The 18746-nt window shown below is 54.4% G+C and overlaps 1 protein-coding gene across 1 annotated transcript in view; it reads right to left on the bottom strand.

The window, feature by feature from the left end:
- The window catches only part of PIK3R6 (phosphoinositide-3-kinase regulatory subunit 6), a 37318-nt gene extending 29484 nt beyond the window's left edge, over nt 1–7834 (bottom strand). The window contains exon 1 of the mRNA XM_064467045.1: nt 7367–7834. The gene's annotated coding sequence lies outside the window, so the exon portion shown is untranslated. The remainder of the gene's footprint in view (nt 1–7366) is intronic.
- Between the last annotated feature and the right edge of the window lie 10912 nt (nt 7835–18746).

The following is an 18746-nucleotide window of genomic DNA, read 5'->3' as shown; positions in this document are numbered from 1 at the left end:
ACCACCTTCCTCCTGAGCAGAAGCTCCCCTTTTGTGTCACGCTCTGGCTCAGGCCTGCACAAGGAAATAGTCGCCTTCCTCCAGGGTTTTCCCCTCCCCGGTGCTTACGGCCAGGGAGGCATGGTGGGGAGACCACACCAATACTGTCTCCTTTCTCTGAGGGCTGGCCATGAGCAGGACAGACGGCAAAGACACTGTGACAAGGCAGACTTCAGCAGATCACGCATTACTCTGCTTTTTGGATGTGCCTGGAGGGTCCCAGCTATGGCTGGGTGGGCACCACCAGGCTCTGCAGACAGAAGGTCATTGGACCCTGTAGGGTCATCAGTCCCTGCTGCACAGAGACCAGGCTGCTCTTGTCCTCCATGAAGAAGGAGCCATGCTCACTCTGCCTTTGTTAGCCCTGATAGGTTCTTTTAATTATAACATGGGCTAGCGCCCTTATGGGTGCCAGGACACATCACCTGCAGTCCCAAAGGGCCTTGGTTCAGGCTCTGCACTACGCGGTCCCACACCAGCAGAGGGCTTGCCTGGCCACCAGCCTCCGCACACCCTGAGCGGCTGTAGCCTGAGCAGAGACAGTCAGAGCAAGGCACAGTCACAGCCTCACCACCAAGAGAGCCGGGGCGTTTTCAGAAGTGCTGCCAACACACTGCCAGCAGACACCCGAGAGCCTCTACGAGTTGCAGGGGAATCCAGCCTGACCAGGAGCACAGACTGGTCCCAGGAGGCCACCTGGGCCATGTCCCACCCCCGCAGCAGCCCAGCTCCCCCAGCCTGGTCCATTCTGCTGACCATTACGACAAAGCCCAGCCAGGCAGAGGGAGTGCCTACGTAGACTGGTGCACCTGCTGGAGGAACAGTACAGCTCTGCAAGAAAGCACCTCCCTGTCCCAAGGAAAGGATATTTCCCTCTTAGCTCCAACCCATGGCAAGGGTTGAAGCTTAGTGCTTTTTAAGCCCTCAGTGTGAGAGGACACTAGGGCGGGATTGAAAATCCCATGGCAGAAGGATGGAGATGTGTCCATCCGCATGAGTCATCTCAACCCTATCATACACAGTGGAGAGAAGCGACCCAGGCTGTCCCCTGGAAACATTCCACACAGGGATGTACAGCCTCCCCAAAAGACCTGCTGCTCCGTCTCACACATCATCAAAAGCTGGCAGAAAACATGAAAACCCAAAACTTCTAGACAAGGTGAAACACAGGACACACAGACCAAATGACACAGAAATATCTGACGCCACGAAAGAAAACCTAGAGCCAAACCCTTTGGCGGTGGAAGCTGGGCTAGCAGCAAGCGGGCGGGCTCCCTTGCGAAGCTTGGTCGCACCGTCCTGCCCCGGCCCCCCAGCGTGCCCGGGTGTGCTCCGCTGCCCAGCACACCCTGGCTGGGGTCCCGAACACCATTGCCTGGAGCTGTGCTGACCACGGCCAGCCCTGGGGAATGTCCCCTCTCCCACCTCCCCGCTTTGCCCCAGGACAGCAGTGACACAGCAGGGCAAGCGCAGCCCATGGTGCGCACACGCTCGCTTTCTTAGAGTTATATTTAGTCCTGCTGCAAAGCCGGTCTCTCCATGCCTTCTGCAGCCCTGTATTTAGTTACAAATTCACTACATGGGTACATCTGAGGTTTCCTGTGGTTGTTTATCAGCTCGACTACAGACACTCACAAAAAAACCCCCCACGTATTGCACAGGAACGGAGCATGGAAAGCTGTTCCCCCGGCTGCGCTCCCCCTCTGCCCTCTCCCCCATCCCACCACCACTTATCACCCCGATCCCAGCTCTTCCCATTCCTGCAGTGGACACCCCGGCACTCCCGGTGCGAGGAAAGGATCATACAAATACCATCGGCAGCCGCGAGCTGTTCAGTGCTGGAGCGTCCTGAAGGGAGACGCGGCAAGTGCTCAGCCGTAGGGAAGACACATGAGCACATGTACGCGCAGTGTTTCGTCATGAGATGACAGATGTCCTGCAGAGCAGACCAGAATTCGCCACCCCCTTGTGCTGCCCTCCCCCTTCGCACTGCAGTTGCCTTCAAGTGAGATCGGTTATGAAAGTAGCACATCAGAGGCTTCGTCTAAAGTTACAAAGCTCTTGCTCTGGGGTGGCTGCCCAGCCCGTGTTTCCTTCTAGCTCTGGTGAGAGCGGCTGGAGCACGAGTATCAAATGCGAGCCGAAGGGGGATTTCTGCACTGTGCGAGTTGAAGGGCGATTTCCCCTAAGCCAACCTGAGTATTGGACATTACATCCTCAAAACTGCAGCCGACAGCTCCTGAAATGATGTGCGCTTGCTCCTCCAGACCCAGAGTCATCGCTGACACCGGGACAAACTGATGCTGCAGCAAAGTCTACTCAGGGAGTCCATCAGAGGCAGGTTTGACATCCTGTTTGCACCGTCCTTTTAAACTATGTCCATCTGCAGCAACTATTTTTGGCCCTGATCCTGACTGCACAGCTCAGGTAGGAAAGGGGGGACAAATGCAGCTTTCTAGCCTCCAGCCCTCCTTACTGCCCAGGGTCCAGCAGCTCCAGGATCCCCCGCGGACCTGAACCATGGCCAAGGGTAAACATGGAGGGCAGGGTCTGGCTCCATCTCACCTTACATCAGCCACCCCAGCGCAAGGTGTCTCAGTTAAATGAAAACTAAGCAAAACTTTCATTATGAAACTCAAAAACCACATAAAGATCACCCGCTAGGTTGTGTTTAAGAAGGTTATTTCTGGCCCTATTTGGACAGGCTGCCAGGGTGGAGACCTGCAGAAGAGGCGGGGGGACCACGCGTGCCTGTGGACCAGCCTGGAGCCCCTCTTCTGGATTGATTTTCAGTCTCTGCTCAAAACCTGGCAGGACTTGTGGTTTCAGGCAGCCCTGATATGAAACCAGATGCTCTCCCTCAGGCTCTCACTGCCAAGGAAACGCATCTCAAGCTCAGACTCTGCTTTCCAGCAACACTTTGCTGTGCCGCTTGCCTGCTGGCTGCTCCGGCAAGGCACGTCCCTGCCAGGAGACTCGTGCCCATGGAGGGAGAGGGCGAGAATGGCTCTTACAGCTATTGCACTAATGAAACACCTTCACAGCTCGCACTGCAGCGGACGTTCATCTGCCCATCAGCATTGAATGAGCCCCGAAACCCATTACTAAAGCTGGCGTGGAAGTCAAGCGGCTTCCTGGACACTAACGACTCTTTGGAGACTTCCTCGCCAACGTCACATTTCATTCTTTCTAAGGAAAGAAACGAGTTTTCCGGAAGCATCAGCTTTTTAGATTTAGCATCTCTCTTTCTATTCCCAGAGTCAGCTTTGGAAAAAACAATGAGAGGGAAAAAATAAGTGCGTTTTGAAAACCGCTGCCAGGTTTGCGTGCACAAACAGCCCAGGCAAGTGCTGCCCACTTGAAGGGGGGAAATAAAAGTGGACAGAGCTCAGGATCCCAAATGTGGCCAGCCTGGGAGAGGCCAGGCAGGGAGCTGGCTGATTTCTTGAGATGGAAGGGGCTGTGGGATGGCACAACTGCTCCCTGAGTCCCATTCCCTGAGCAAGGCTGCCTTTGTACAGTGCCTTCACCAGCACAGACACTGCTGGTACAGCCCCTTCGCTCCACAGACATGCTCTGCGTCACCAGCTGGGAGAAAGCAGCTGTGGGCTGACAGCAAATCTTTTACCCCTCAGAAAGAAATTCAGGGTTGGAACAGCAGTTTCAGGGTGGGTTCGGCATCTTGTGCTGTGGCGCGAGCAGCTCCCATGGGGCTGCAGTGAGATGTGCTCAGGCAGGGGCTCACGAGCACGGTTGAGCTGGCGCCACGACATCACGTTGCTGGTCCTCGCAGCCCTCCGGCAGTGCAGCTGGTGGTAGCACAGGGTACCCCTCTGCCTTGCCTGACCACAGGCACACTCTGGAGGCCAGAGGGTGAGGGACCACCGTGAGTGTACCTGTATCCAGAAGCCTCAGTGGTGAATCCAGCGCTGTTGATAACTTAGGTCTTTTCTGCTCCAGGAGATACAACAGTGTCTCAGTGCCCAGCTCTGCGCAGGGACACACTGCTGTTCCCCTCCACAGTGGAGGAGATTTCACCCGGCCTCTGCTGGAAGCTGCACTCGGGTGGCCACATCTGCCCAGCAGTGTCGGGGAGGACACTGGGGCTCAGGAAGGGCACAGGACAATTGCCCGTGAGCTTGGGGGAGTCACCGGAGGAGGGTGACGAGAGCCAGAGTGACCCCAGTATGTTGTGCATGGCACCTTCCCCCAGTGTCAGGAGATGACCGGGCTGGTGGTGTGCACTTGGCATAGCCCCAGCAGTGGGGAACCAACAACGTGACAACCTCTGACAGGGCTAAGATGGAGCAGGAAGAGAAGCAAACGAGCAAGGAAGGGGTGTGTATATAATGTTGCACCAGGAGGGCAAGGTCAATAACAAGATTTAATTACATGGTATGGGCAACAACAGAAATGTCTGCTTTCAGTAGGACCATGGACATCCCCCAGTAATGCCAGTCTGGACTGAAGGATCACACTAGAGACTCACCAGCAAAACCTGTCCCAGCACAGATCACTCATACAACACCTCCCTTGGAGAGCTCGTGCCCAAACCATGCTTGATGGACGGTGCTGTCTTCAAGGCATGTCACACCTCAAAATAGAAAGACGTGACTCAGCCAACACGGCATCTGCCTTCAGAACAGCCATTAACACCACCAAAGTGCACGAAAGCAAGAAAAGCAACTGGGAAAGCAGCTCCTGAGAGCCCCCACGTCTGGGTAGGGGACGTGGTAGGTGTTAGGAAGGCTGGACACCACCAAAATGAGAGTCCTCTTGGGCTAGCTCTTTCCCAAACACTTGGAGCAGAGGAGCTCTCATTTCTTCTGAAAATCAGAGCTCCCCTCTGTCAAATCCCCACCGAGGCTGGGCACATGGGGGATGCTGGGGAGGGGTGCTGCTGCTGCCCACATCCCAACAGCCGGCTGCAAACCCTTACGTTGGTGATTGATAAAAGTGCTTCATGGCCCACCCCATGTACCAGAGGGTGGTGGGGAGGTGGGAACTCAGTATATCCCAGTGAGATGGTGCGCTGGGCATCCCCCAACAAAGGGGCTACAGGCAGGCTTCACATCAAGGTCCCTGTCACCAGCAGAGCAAGACCATGTCCAACACAAGCAGGTCTGGTCTTAGATGGCATTCACAGGTCTCCCAGAGGGGAACCATCAGAACACAAGAGAAGACAGAAACTGCCCTAATGGGGATATGCAAGTCGGTGCCTGGCAATGGGAACGGTGGCCAGTCACTCCCCCACAGCCCTTCCATGAAGCAGAGGTATTTTATTTTTGGAGCAAAAAAGAAAGCAATGTTTCTGTCATACAATAACCTGAACGTGTTGTCCCATAAGGTCCAGGAAACCCCAGTAAAACCATTGCTAGCTGCCCTGTGCCATCTCACCCGATGCAAAGAAGCCTTCTCTGTCTGATTTGGGGCCATCCAGCCAAGAATATGGCCATCCCAGACTGATGGACAGGCAACAGACAGTGAAGTCTCATAGCTCTGTCTCTTTAGGAAACAGGACTAAAAGAACCAAATTATATGGCAAGCTATTTTGGGGTAGAAACACCGTCACAGCTGATCTTCACAGCAGCCCTCCAATACTTGATGTCAGGACAGCCCCGTGCCAGCACTGATCTTACGGCTGGCGGGGAGAGGGCAGAGCTGTGCAAGCAGCGAGCCCAGGTCTCGCCAGAACAGCTTGAGGCTTTGCAGCCTCGAGCTATTTCCTTGGGTCAAATTAACATTTGAGAGAAAACTGTGCAGTTTGAACAGGTTCATGTGACAGAGCAGCGGCTGGCCATATATTTCACCAGACTGATCCGTGTTTTCTTCCATTGCCATTGTAGGACATACCTTTAGATGTTTGGCAGGGCCCTAAGCTGTAAAGGCTGAACAATGTCCCATGGATTTGGGCCATCCACAGAGGAACTCGGAAACCGTTTGAGAAAGCCTTGGGAGCCGTGTACTCGCTCCACAACCAAAGTACCAAACAAGTACACGCCTAAAAAATTGTGTAGTGCTCAGAGATGATAAATCAGTCCTTGAAGTCCAGAGGAATTTGTGTTTCTGTGTTCAGCTTTAGTTAAGAGGCAGAAAAGAAAAGCTGCTGCTACGGTGCATAGATGCTCAGAGAGCTCCCATGGGAGGGCAACAGCATCCCGGGGAGGCGAGCAGTCAAAGCGCAGTGGCTTGGCCTCAGTGCCTCTGATGCAGCCAGAGGAAAACACTCAGCAGGGCGCAGCGGGGAGGAGGACTAAACCGTGCCTGGTGCACAGAGATGGCTCATCTACATATTTTTGAAGCTCAGGCCCTGAGAACTCCCCTTTTTGTTTCCTTTCTGGACAGGGCTGCTGCGCTCTCCTCGTTATCGCCGCTACCATCGCTGTTTATTGCCGTGTCAGTGCTGCAGCGCTCAGGGCCCCCAAGGGACTGATGAGGCCCCAGGCCAAGGGGAGGGGAAGCCGGGCAGCCACACGACTGCACAAACAGCCGGCGCCTGGGCGTGCGACACCCCAGCCACCCCCCGGCTGCAGCAAAAGCCAGAGCACAACCTCCCCCCGGGGCTGGATGCGTGAGCGCTGCCTGGCCTACGGGGCAAGGCGCTGGAAGGGGGGAGCCCCAGCAGTGCCGGGGCAAGAGCCGGTGATGGCCGGGAGCTGCTCTGGGCAGGTGAATCCGTTCCTTGCAACTGGGAGTCATTTCACACAGAGCAAAATGAATAAGCATGAGCTAGTGCTGAAACAGCCCCAAGTCAGTGATGTAATTCACTCACCCCATCTGGGCTGAGCAGCAAGGGGTTGCTGGCTGTCTGCAGGCTGTGCATGGGGGATGCGTGTGCAGCAAGCGGCTGGGGACCTTGAACAAGTACCAGAGCAGTAACAACATCAAAACTACCCGTGTCTTCTCCAGGGGCACAGGCAGCCGAGTCCCCTGGAGACAGACTCCAGGGCAAACCCTGTGTTTCCCACCAGGACCCCACTTGCTGGTGGGGTGCAGCAGGGGAAGCTTGCACAAATGCTCCCTTCCTACAGAGAAGCAGCACCTTCCTCTTCTTCAGCATCATCAGTGCCCCCTCCCCTAATTCAGCCTGAGAAAGCAAAGCAAAACAACCCTGTTCAAAGGCTTTCCAGGGTCTTTCATCCACAGGGATGCAGCACTCACACTGCCAACTGCTAAGACATAAAGGACTCCCCAGTAAAAGCACAGCAATGGGGACCAGCAGAGCAGCAGGTCTCCCTCAAACAAGCAGAGAGAAGGCAAGGCAGAGGATAAGCACTGCATTTCCCCATGCACAGACCCAGGAGCAATGCACCCTCCAGGAATCTACCTGCTTCTTCAGGGCAGGCACCGGGGAGCCCAGCGAGTCACACGCGCACCCGATGTCCCATCCAGCGCCGGGGGAGCAGAGCGGGGTGCCAGAGGAGTCATCACAGGGTCCGCTCTGCCCGGTGAGAAGGTCAGTGGGTGCCGGGAGAGCGTTGGGGCACCCGCCGGGCTCTGCAGCACACTTCAAAGTCTGCAAAGTGAAAAGGGAAGCGCCGGAGTTATTTCAAGACAACTTCCTCTTTCATAGAGAAGTCCCTCAAGGAGAAAGCTGTCCCCATGCAGGTCGCGCTCGCCTGGTGCTTTCCAGACATGCAGGAGCAGGCATAAGAGGGCTTAGCCGTGCCCTGCCTTTAATAACCCAGAACCAGCCATGCAGGTCAGGCTGCTCTGGGACGAGCCTGTCCCGGGGCAGAGGCAGCGAGCCCTGGTGCTGGCACAGCCTCCGCCGTGCCGCCGACCACCCCGCGCGGGGGCAGCTCCTCCGGTGCTGCCGCCTCCCAGCCCAGGCAGAGAGAGTGCCTGCGGCTGCACACCCAGCACCTCGAAATAAACAGTGTTGCTACGAGAGACAAGGAGGAGTCTGTCCAAGGAGACACTTTTCCAGCTCCCTGTTCCAAGCATGGTGTTTTGTGCCTCTGCCAGCACCTCCCGCCCAGAGCATCTCGTACACAACTGCTTTTGCTCAATGCCAGGCCCTGCAGCTGCCCAGAGCAGCCCCTGCGTGCCTGCTGCCACACGGGGATGCAGCCTGGGCAGGGGATGCCCAGCCCCTTCTGGAACACGTTCGCAGAGGAATTTGACATTGCATTGACAGAGCTGTTGGCTGGAGCAGGTCTGGCTGTGCTCAGCAGAGCATCATGTTGTCACCACGTGTGACTCTGTGTCAGCAGTGCAGCTCCCAAGATGAGCCCAAATGAGGCCCCAGGTGAGGCTGCTCAGGGCTGCTGAGGTCTGTCGGCGCCCTGATGCTCAGCTAGGGCTGAGACCCATTTGCACATGGAAGGGATGCATCGACCCGGCCAACCCAGCCCAAAACAGGAGATAAACGGTCATCCCTATGGGGTGTGGGCGCAGGGCTGGGATGAACCCACCAGCTCTGCCGGTCCAGCTGGCTGATGGAGCATGTGTGCATGCCCCACGCTCCACTGTGCAGAGTGCTCCGGAAAGTTCGTTAGCACTGGCTGACCCCTCCAGTCAGCGACTGCCACAACGAGCGCCGGCCCCGATACGGCCAGGGCCTGCTAGAACAGCTCATCGCCCCCAGTGTTACCTAGAGCAGTGCTTGAGGTGCTGAGCTTTTGTGGGTAAGCGGGTTGGAGGGAGAAAGTGCTTATAGAGGGAGCGTGGGAACTGCAGCTGATACTGTATCACTTCCCATCTTCTTTTACATGAGAAAAAGCATTAGGTATAGTTACATACCTGGGCCCCAGATTTAAAAATAACCTACTTCCTTCCTGACTGGGAAAGACAGGCAGGAGGAGGCAGTTTAACTGGCTGTCAGTGTTACTTGCATTCAATTCCCACTCGTTGTACTGGTGCCAAGCTGCTGCGCTGAGCAGCATCCCCCTTCCCCTGGCGGGCTCGCCACCCCGCGCGCTGAGCTGCCGTCCTGCGGGCAGGAAGGCTCCAGGGAAACAACAGCAGCACACAACAGCGAACGATAACATCCTCATTTCCCCTGTCTTGTTTTCATTCACGTTTGCTCCCATTCATGAAGGACACACACACACGTGTCCTGGCCCCGGTAAAGAACCGCTGCAGAGCACAGCGGCACCGGCGGATCCCAGCCCAGCCCTAAGGGCAGTGTGGTTGTGGCATATACATGTGGGATCTGTTTGCAAATCCTTGTCCCTGCTAGCATCAGCATTAGCTTCTTTAACATGCCCAGGCTAAGGTTTTGGCTATCACTGTTTAATAGCTTATTGCCCCATGCCTGTCCGTCAGTGCTGATGCCATGTTGCATCTGTCCTTCCTCAGCAGGAGTTACCCAGCGTGGAGCTCCAGCCACAGGTGGGAACCGCCACACAGGTATTATTTCCCGTGCAAATGCCAAAGCGAGCTGTGAAGCCAATGCACTGACACGAGCGGGGGCACGAGCCCCACGTGCTTGCATAGGAGGGGAAAAGGGTGGCACCAGCTACATGGCAGCCTTTTATCAGATGTGCTCTTGCTTTGGTAATGCTTCACAAGCATCCTTCAAGGCCGGGATCTCCCACTTGCTGCTGGATGTTTTCACTCCTCACCTCTCACCAGGGCCCTGCAGGTCCCAAACATTCATGCTCCCCTTATTTTTGCTAGAACCGGACTCTCCCCTGCTGGAGGGAGGATGCCAGTGAGCTTCCTTGGACTGTTCCCATAGCACACCCCCTGCACGCCCCTCATTGCCATCAACTTTGGGATCCCAACCCAAAATTCATTTAGCTAAAGGGCCCTTCTGGAGACCTTCCCCTCCTGCCATTTCTGTACGTGTCCTCTCTACTCATAGCACGGCTGGATTTCAGCATCAGCCCTCCTCCAAGTGTAGGGCCACGTTCTACTGTGGCAACATGTGTAAGAAGGAGGAAGGTGTTGGTTCTCTGTGTTTTCTGTAACGAGCTGCCCGTTAGCAGCTGATATCATTAGACATTGAAACACAGCTGACCGTCACTCTGAGAACAGGATGGGGAACTGTTAAATCACCCCAAATACCATCAGGCCTCTGCCAACCTGTGCTGGCAACAGCAAGAGGAAGAGCCAGGTATGACTGCACTCAAACAAAGGCTTCATTCAGAAGACCAAAAAAAAAAAAAAGTATTAAGGAAAGAACCAAAATAAAGTAGAGAGAGAACTTCTTGCATGGCAAGCAGCGTGGACCAGGTATAAAACAGCTCTTTGTCCCTGCAAACGCCCTCCTTTATGACTTACAGGTATTACAGGAGCACCATAAAGGGCCATGCCTGTACAATTCTGTGCATTAATGGGTTACACAACAATTTTGAACAGGTCTGAATCTCTGTCACGTGGAGGAAGTCTGTCTCCCAAAATAAACAGAAAAAGGTCACCTGAAGCATTAATTCAGAAGGGGCTTTCCAGCCTGGAGAGGAGTTTACTGTCCAGAAAGGGGCTTTCCTTCTGTAGGAGCAGGGCACAGCCCTCTCTCCTCTTGAGACAGTACAGCTGCCGGCGCCTGAACCCGTGCCAGCAGCAGCAGCTCCCCACCAGCGAGCACGTTGCACAGCCGCCGGGCCGTGACGCGCCGACAGCGGCCAGGGCTGGCTCGCTCCCGGCCGTCACCCCCCGCTGCCTCCCAGCTGCTCGCAGCGCCTCGCCCGGCACCGGCACCGGTGGGGCTGATGGAGCGCGGGCGGCGATGCCGGGGCTGGCAGCGAGCAGGGCCAGTGGAGACGGAGAGGCTTCTCCTCCCCATCATAGCGCTGACACCCAGCTCGCATTTTGGCTGCTGCTCCACACCCTGCAAACGCACAAAGGTTCCTGTCAGAGCGGAGCTCTGGACACCTCGCCTCTTGCCCTAGTTTCTATTCGTGGATGCTTTATTTTTCCCTGCTTTAATTTTCCATCATTACGTGGCTGCTTTAATAACATACCTAGCAAGTCAACCGAGTTTCTGAGGGAAGCAAAGGTATTTGTGCAAAGAAAACGATGGTGTTTCAGCTCTGCTGCTTCTAAATCACCCATCCTGCAGGGAAACCTCCTCCTGGCAGATCTCCAAATCCCCAACGCTTCAGTCAATGGATGAGTTTCTTGCAGTTTATAAGGGAACAGGTCACAAACCAAGCGCTATTTTGGGGTTGCATCTCTATCTTCCACCCTGGAATTCAGCTCAATTCTAGTTTTACTCCAGCTCTAGCAAGTAAAGAAGATGGGGGGATTTGGGGAAAGGGAAAGCCACGCAAACAGCCAGTTTGATGGTATTTAAGTTGCCTTTTTCATTTCTTCAGGCTAAGCCATCTCCTTATAAGGAGATAGCAGCAGCAGAAATTAATAATAAATCATGGACTTTCCAAGTCTGAGCAGCATCTCAGTACGTCCTGCTAGGGTGGAAAATATCATCTTATGTGATAAAGACTGTGCAGGTACTAGCGCCAGGGGTCGTGACTGCTCACCTACAGGTTAATTACAGCTTTGACAATCCAAGCAAATTGGCTGCGATAAGCATAAGCAAACAGCTGATAAGAAACCAGCAAGCTTTGTCTTTTCATCCCGTCCAGAGACCAGCTCCCACCATCCTCAGGGCTGCCCGGTACCACACAGCCATCCCGCAGCGCAGGCGATGGACCGCTGCGAGCTGAGGTTACCCGCTCCTGAGCAGGAAACTCTGAGGCACCTGTAGGAAACGGGTCTGGCAACGCTGGTGGGTGCTGCAGCCGCCTCGTGCCGATGAGCTGGGCGCGCCTGTGCTCGCACGGGTTGTCCGTGACTTGCTGGTGCTGAGGAAGAGATCGGCCAGTTGAAATGGTGAGAGACTGCTTTTTGTCCAAAATCTCAAGTGCTGCGTGCACGTACGCCGAGGGCTATAGGTTTCCGCTGCCCGCTGCTCGCACCTCCCGGGATCTTCTTCCAAGAATTTACGGCTCTCCCGTGGGTACCAAGGTGACAGTCTTGGAATGAGATCAAATCCTCGAGCTTATCGGTTCTGCCAGCGATAGCGTGCAACAGGAAACAGCCCTTTTTAATCACAGCCACTCTGCTCCACTTGACTCATTGAGCTGATAAGCTGAGTGGAGAAGCTGTTTCTACAGCTGTTTTTCAGGATGGACGAGCAGGGCTTTTGAAATGCTGCTTGAGCTTCCAAGTTGCTGCGTAAGGCAGAGAAAGGGGCAGGCTGTTTCTTAATCCCAAGGCTTGCTTTATTGGAGAATCCCAGGACAAGGCTGGACCCAGAAACCAGCCCCCAGCGCACGCCCAAGGCACGATGACCACCTCTGCTCCCCCTGCGTGGCCGTCCCTACCCGCTCACCCTGCTTAACCTGAACGTTTCCTGCAACGTCCCCTATCATCACCCTCCTCCAGTTGACTCTAAACATTACAGCTCCCCTCGGGGGCCACGTTGTCCACCATTTGGCAGTTCACAGAGGAAAGAGGGTGGACCTGACTGTTTCATGCCAGTGGTGCTCCTCTTTACGCTGGTGAAGCCTGACCTGTGACATGCGGGTGGGATACAGCAGCTCAGCGCCAGCTCATCACCCCCAGCGTCCCCACAGCTTTTGCAGCAGAACCGTTGCCTCCCCGGCCGCTCCCCGACCCCTACCATGTAGCTGCCTCTCCTGCCCAAGGGAAATCTTGGTGCTTGTCCCTCTTGAACAGCAGCCTACGGAGAGGTAAAAAACTGGACTCAGCTCAGTCCACTTTAAATTCCAGTTCTCCACTGGAGTCACCACCCTGCTCAGCCTCACCTATGAAGGCAATTCAGATGCTCTTTACTCCATCTCCCATCTCAATAGTGACTAGGTTGGAAAGCCCCAGCAGCGGGACAGGCCCTGCACAGCCACCTTCCTCCATCCTCCCAGCCTGGCACTGAACCTGTGCTCAGACCACGGGCGCTGGCCTCCCATCCAGCTTGGGGTGGATGCATCACGCCTACATCTCCCCAGCTCCCTTAGAGGCAGCACAGGAGAGGCGGCGGCAGAAACTCCCCCACACTCAGACATCCTCGGGGTTGGTTGTGCTGCCATAGGAGCAAAACCGTGTTTGTTTAAGACAGTTTGGTTCCGATAAATCCCTCACTTCTCTGTTCTTTCCAGGTACTTGCAAAGGGTTGGTTTGTTTGCGCTGGCATTCTCCCAGCAGTTGAACTAAGCTGCGAGAGCTCCAGCTCCTTCCCCCTTTTTAAAGGCCAGTCCTTCTCCAGTCTCACAACCTCACTTTTTCTCTACCTATTCCCCAAAGTCACTGCAAGAGGGAGCCCTTAGCTGAATCCTGAAGTACCTTGGCAGCAATTTCTGCACATCAGGTGATTTAAAGCATTTAACACCCCTGAGCGCACCTACCTTGCAATAAGGGCACCTGACCCTGTGTCTGACAGTTACGCTGAAGCTCCCAGCTGGGCTCTTCCCAGTTCATGCAAACATGCCTTTAACACTTTTCAATATCATCCATGGACAGCTTTCCCTTTTCAGCAAGGACTTGACCAGCTTTCCCTTGGCTATCTCTCACCGCTAACATGCTCACAGGGCGAGCGTACGTGGCTGTCATGCTCCTGGAGCCCAGGGCCTCCTTCGCCTTCCCTGACACTGAGATGCTCCCGGCTTTGCTCTTTGTCTCCTGCTTTCACCCCAGCGCCCCAGCGGTGTCCTCGCTGTGGCGGGTCAGGGAGGAGCCGGCAGCTCAGCCAGGCAGGTCTGGTACCGAAGGTCCTCTCTTTCCCCCACAATGGGAAGGTCTGCACGTGGCGGGTGAGGAAAATGATGTTGTCCTCCTGGGTGAGCCACGGGGGGATCTACTGGTGTCACCCAGCGGAAGGGAGGGATCGCAGATGCTAGCAGAGATATAGAAAGCTGCTTTTTAAGAAGGAAAAGGGTTTGCTGATACCAACCACTCTCTCTTACCTTTGCAGTTATGAAGCATTTCCCCACTGGAGTCCCTTCGTTGGTGCTGCCTTATCCCTGTTGGGTCTGTCTCTGCTTCACAGACCAGCTCCGCATTTCTTAAACTGGGACATCACCACTAGGTAAAACAGGTTTGTTTTAAACACATCAACAATATGATAAACTATTTTATTGATTTACTATTTCCTTTTTCTCCTCCCTCTTCCTCACTGCGCAGTTCTCTTTTTCCCTTAAATTCAGCACCTTAGGGAATTTTATTTCATTGGGCTTTTTAAAGCCAGGGTTGGAGAGCTGGGGAAAGAAGACACACAGGCGAAAACCACAAATGAGAAATAAAAGAAATGATGACAAACGAAGCTTGAAAATTCCTCAGAGAATAAACACTTGGCAGCAATAGCTGAAGCATCACTTTCTAGCACCCTGCAATGGAATGATCACGCCTTTACTAACAAGTTATTTTCCCAGTGTTTCGGTCCGCTCCGGCTGCTGGCAGCCAAAATGCACCTTCCCCTCGGTGGTGGGAACGCCGCAGCAGCCTCGGCGAGGCGAGCCGGGGCAGCTCCTCCCGGGCGACCCCGCGGGGCGAGGAAGCGCCGAGCCCCCACGCCGGTGGGGCTGGCCGCGGCGGTGGCGCAGCGGGGGCAGGCGTCCCTGCCCCGAGCACCCATGGGGATAACGTGGCCCCCACCCACGTCCCGCCCTGGGGGCGAGCTGAGCGTGTGCTGGAGCAAAGCCTTCACGGTCGGAGGCTTTTCGCTGCCTGGCTGCGGCTGCTCAGATTTCTGGGCTTTCATTTTCGTGTGTCTGTCGAAAGAGAAACTTTACAAAAAGAGCGCGTATATGCACATGCAGCTACCTGCTCTATCTGGCCAGGGTATATGTTAACAACCAAACCATATCTATCTCTATCACATTACATGCTATAGCTAATAATACACCTGGCAGGCGTGGAGCTGTTTAAGTAAAAGATTCGCACAGGCCTGCACACATATCTACATGTTCTTACCATACAAAGTATGTGGAACTATTTTATGTGCCAAAAAATAAATGTGCAGTGTGTAGGTATACATCCACCCACCTGCCCACATCTGTATGGTGTTTTTCATTCATATCACAGCACATACATGCATATACAGACACACAAGCTGAATACAACGATTCATTGATAGATACAGCAAGATAAGCAGGTAGGCAGATAAATACAGTTATTTGTATTTCCTGGCATGGTTTTATGCACAAGGGGTATTCAAAGGCTTTAAAATGACTAATAGATGACTCCATTCATGCAAACCCGAGTCCCACGGCTTGCATATTTAGACACTCTAGTCATATCGGGAGAGTTCAGAAAACATCTCTCACTATCTTAAACTATTTGTAAACACATTCCAATAGAAAGTGAGAAACACAAAGATATCACAACCTCCTTGCGGCCATGTTTTACAATCACCGATCAACAGCCGTTAGCTACACCCACCCTGCCCATCAGAGGATGAGCTATGGGCTGCATCCACCCTGTGGGTGGCCACCCCCACCCTGTGGGTGCCCACCCCCACCCCGCGGGTGCCCACCTCCACCCCGCGGGTGCCCACCCCCACCCTGTGGGTGGCCACCCCCACCCCGGCACCAGCTAAACATTCACACGGTTGCTGAGAGCTCTACCCAGGGAGCGAGGGACGGAGGGAAACGTAAGCTCAGGCTGTTCCTCCATTGGGCATGCTTCATGTCCCAGGGGAAGGAGCCCTCCTGGCTCAGCCCAGCCACCATGGCCAAGTTGGGGCTGGAAGGGGACAAGGGGACCTGTAGCCCAGCCACAGCGATGGGCTCCAGTCCTCAGCAGGCAGCCCACCAGGCTATTCGCTCTCTGCGAGAGGTAACGTGCCCTGAGCATCCCGGGGCAGAGGGCACCGTGGGGAGGCTGCTGGAGCACCTCAGCTTGGCCCCACAAAAACTGTCACATATGCACGAGGCAAGCCTCTCCTTACTGATGGCTTTCAGGAAACAGAAGTGTAGAGAGACAGGTTAGAAGCTGGACATCTTGCACCCAGCCCAGGCTGTCTTTGGCCTGAGGCACTGGAACAGTTACTGTAATGGTCTTGGTTACACACAGGCTTGAGTCACAGGTAGCTCCTTAGGACAGGAAGAGGTTAGCTTCTAATTAAAGATTAGCACATATTTCCTTCTGCAATAGCTGAGAAGTTAAACAGAGATGGAATCTCAGCTATCGCTCAAGCTTTCCCCCACCCAGATTTTTCATGTCAGTTCCAGTGTGTCACATCTCAGAGGAACCACACACCTTTCAGTCACCCAGTCGCAGCAGGAAGGGGTTCAGATGATGGTCTGGAGTACGCAGAGATATGAGACTGTGCCTGCACTCAGCCCCTTCCTTCATCCCTTGCCCAGTCTCCCAGGGACTGGCTGCAGACCGCTGCATTCATCACCACAGCTTTAGATAGCCCATTGCTTCCTGTACCAAGTGCACCACTAAAACAAGCCAAAAGACAGCAGCAAAAATCTAATCGTTAGAATTACAGTTCAGCTGGGAAGGAAAACCCTCAATGGGCTGAACTTTCTTCTAGGAACCTCTCACAAGAGCATCCTGGCCTCCAGCAGTTTAACGTGGACCACTGTTGATAGTAAGTCAACACAGAGACCAGCTATGGGAAAAAAAACATAAACTTTTGTACAGGGAAAGTACTGATGATTCAGGGTCTCATTTTTCCCTGCAAGTCAGCAGGCAGCGGGTGCCCACACACAGCGCAGAGGGGCAGCACCGAGTGACCCACGCCTGGGAGATGTGACAGAGCCTGCCATCAGCAAAGACCTCCCAGTACACCAAAGCGTGGAGGACCCAGGGTCGTAGGTATCCTGACAGATCCATCCACAAATTTCTGGTTACAAGGGCATTGTCTCAGCCTGCAGTTCATAGGTGCCTCCTACAACGGCTCCAGACACAGCCAGAAGCAGGACTAGTCCTTCTGAGAACAGTGTTTGACTGGCTGAGCCACCCTGCCCGTGGTCCTCTCTGCGGGTGGAAACGCCAGCTAAATACACTGCATTACACTGGCCCGTTGTGTCCAGAAAGTTTTATGCACTCGAACCCAAGTCTAGGTTATCCTAGAGCAGGGTAAACACCACAAAATATTTGTCATGCTTGCTTTGATTTGGATTTCAGTTTTCAGACATGTTTGCTCTGGCAACACCCCTTCAGCTTTTGCATTTCTTCCTGAGCGTTGCAGGGGTGATGCCTGTGGAGGGGAGAGGGGATTACCAGGGCACAGAAAAAGAAAGCGAGGTCAGGATGGGCACAGAAAAGCCCGCCCCATCCCTCCTGCGGTCAGTCCTGCACCAGCGAGCACAGGCATACGTGCTGCATCTGACCATATTGATAATTACGCAACTTTGCATCATTAACACGCCGTTACTCTTCTTGAGTGAATTTTCCCTGCTAGGAAAACTCCATTCCTCATGCAGACACGGGGAGCCATTTTAACTTTTAATTATCATTAATTAGCACAAGAAAGATAAGGACAGTGGAGCAGCAGGCATTGCCAAGGGAGATAAACAGCTGCCTGCAGCCCAGAAATGTTTCACTTGTCCAGCTTTGCTCTTGTTAGGCCTGAGCAAAGGTCAGCCTCGAGACAAGCAGGGAGTCGGATGCCCTTTTCAGTCACGGGTGCTGGCCAAAACCCTTAAGGAATTAGCAAAATTCACAGAAATTTCCAATATTTTCCACTTTACAGCTGCCTGTAAGAGCAGCTCAATCACGCACATGGGAAACAGCCTGATCTACCAGCAGCGAAACCTGCAGCCGCAAGAGGGAACTAGGGCAGGGAGGTTGGCAGAAGACCCTATTCCCTGAATTTTCTCCCTTTTCTTCTGAAAGCTCTGGATTATTAGCAGGCTCTCGATCAACCCCTCTGGGTCAGGCAGGAGCCTGTCCCTTGGCAGAGGGGTGAATTTGGCCGTCGTGCCGGGGCTCGGTTAGCCACGCTCGGGGCTCGCGGCCAGCAGGACTGAGCCGCCCCCAGGTGCCCCCGCTTCGGCTGAAGGTGATTTGAGCTGCGGCGACGGGAGCGGGACAGGCAGCAGGCAGACAGAAAGGAGGGGACGGTGTTTGTGGGGCTGTGACCTCTAACCAAGGAGGTGCCCTGGGCACGTTAATCCTAATCCTGTAACGGTATGCGGTGACTGAGAGCTGCCACGAAGCCTGACTCTGCTCCTTCTTGCTACAGCTGAGAGCAAATAAGCACCTTTGAAATACCTCCTTTTAAGACATCTCCTGCCAACAGTCCAATTCATCCCCCATGACCCCCATCCCCAGGTCCCTGTAGGCTTCCGCACCCCCTGGCATGCCCCATAGCTGCCTCTGTCTCTCTGCAGGGGCATCTGGAAATGCCACACATGAAACCACGCGTTTGTCTACCAGGAAGCAAGAGCTCAAGAGGAAGGTTTGCCCTGGCGCTTCTGACAATCGAGCTGAGCACGAGGAAGGGATGAGAGGTGCCAAGCTGCACAAGGCTGTGGGCAGGTCCCTACGCCCAGGTGAAGTGCCCCATCACTGACCAAATGCTTGGGCTGCTCTTGGCCCAGCCTGGGTGCAGGCTCCAGCTCTCTCAGGCAGCCGTCCTGAGCCTGAGCCTGGCAGACCTCTGCTCACCTCTGGCAGACCGCGTGAACTTTGCAGGCAAACTTCTTCCCCAACATGACACTAAAGCTAAAGAGAAGTCAGCACTAACTAACACTGTATTTAGGTGCAAATGTATTTTTCCTTCATCCAAATGCTTCAAGAAGCAACTGTCAGTGTTTGGGAGCACTCATCATGCCTCACAGCAACGT

The sequence above is a fragment of the Phalacrocorax carbo genome, chromosome 16, assembly GCF_963921805.1.
Source record: "Phalacrocorax carbo chromosome 16, bPhaCar2.1, whole genome shotgun sequence".
NCBI lineage: Eukaryota > Metazoa > Chordata > Aves > Suliformes > Phalacrocoracidae > Phalacrocorax > Phalacrocorax carbo.
The sequence above is the reverse complement of the archived record's forward strand: the minus strand, read 5'-3'. Positions and strand labels throughout refer to the sequence as shown.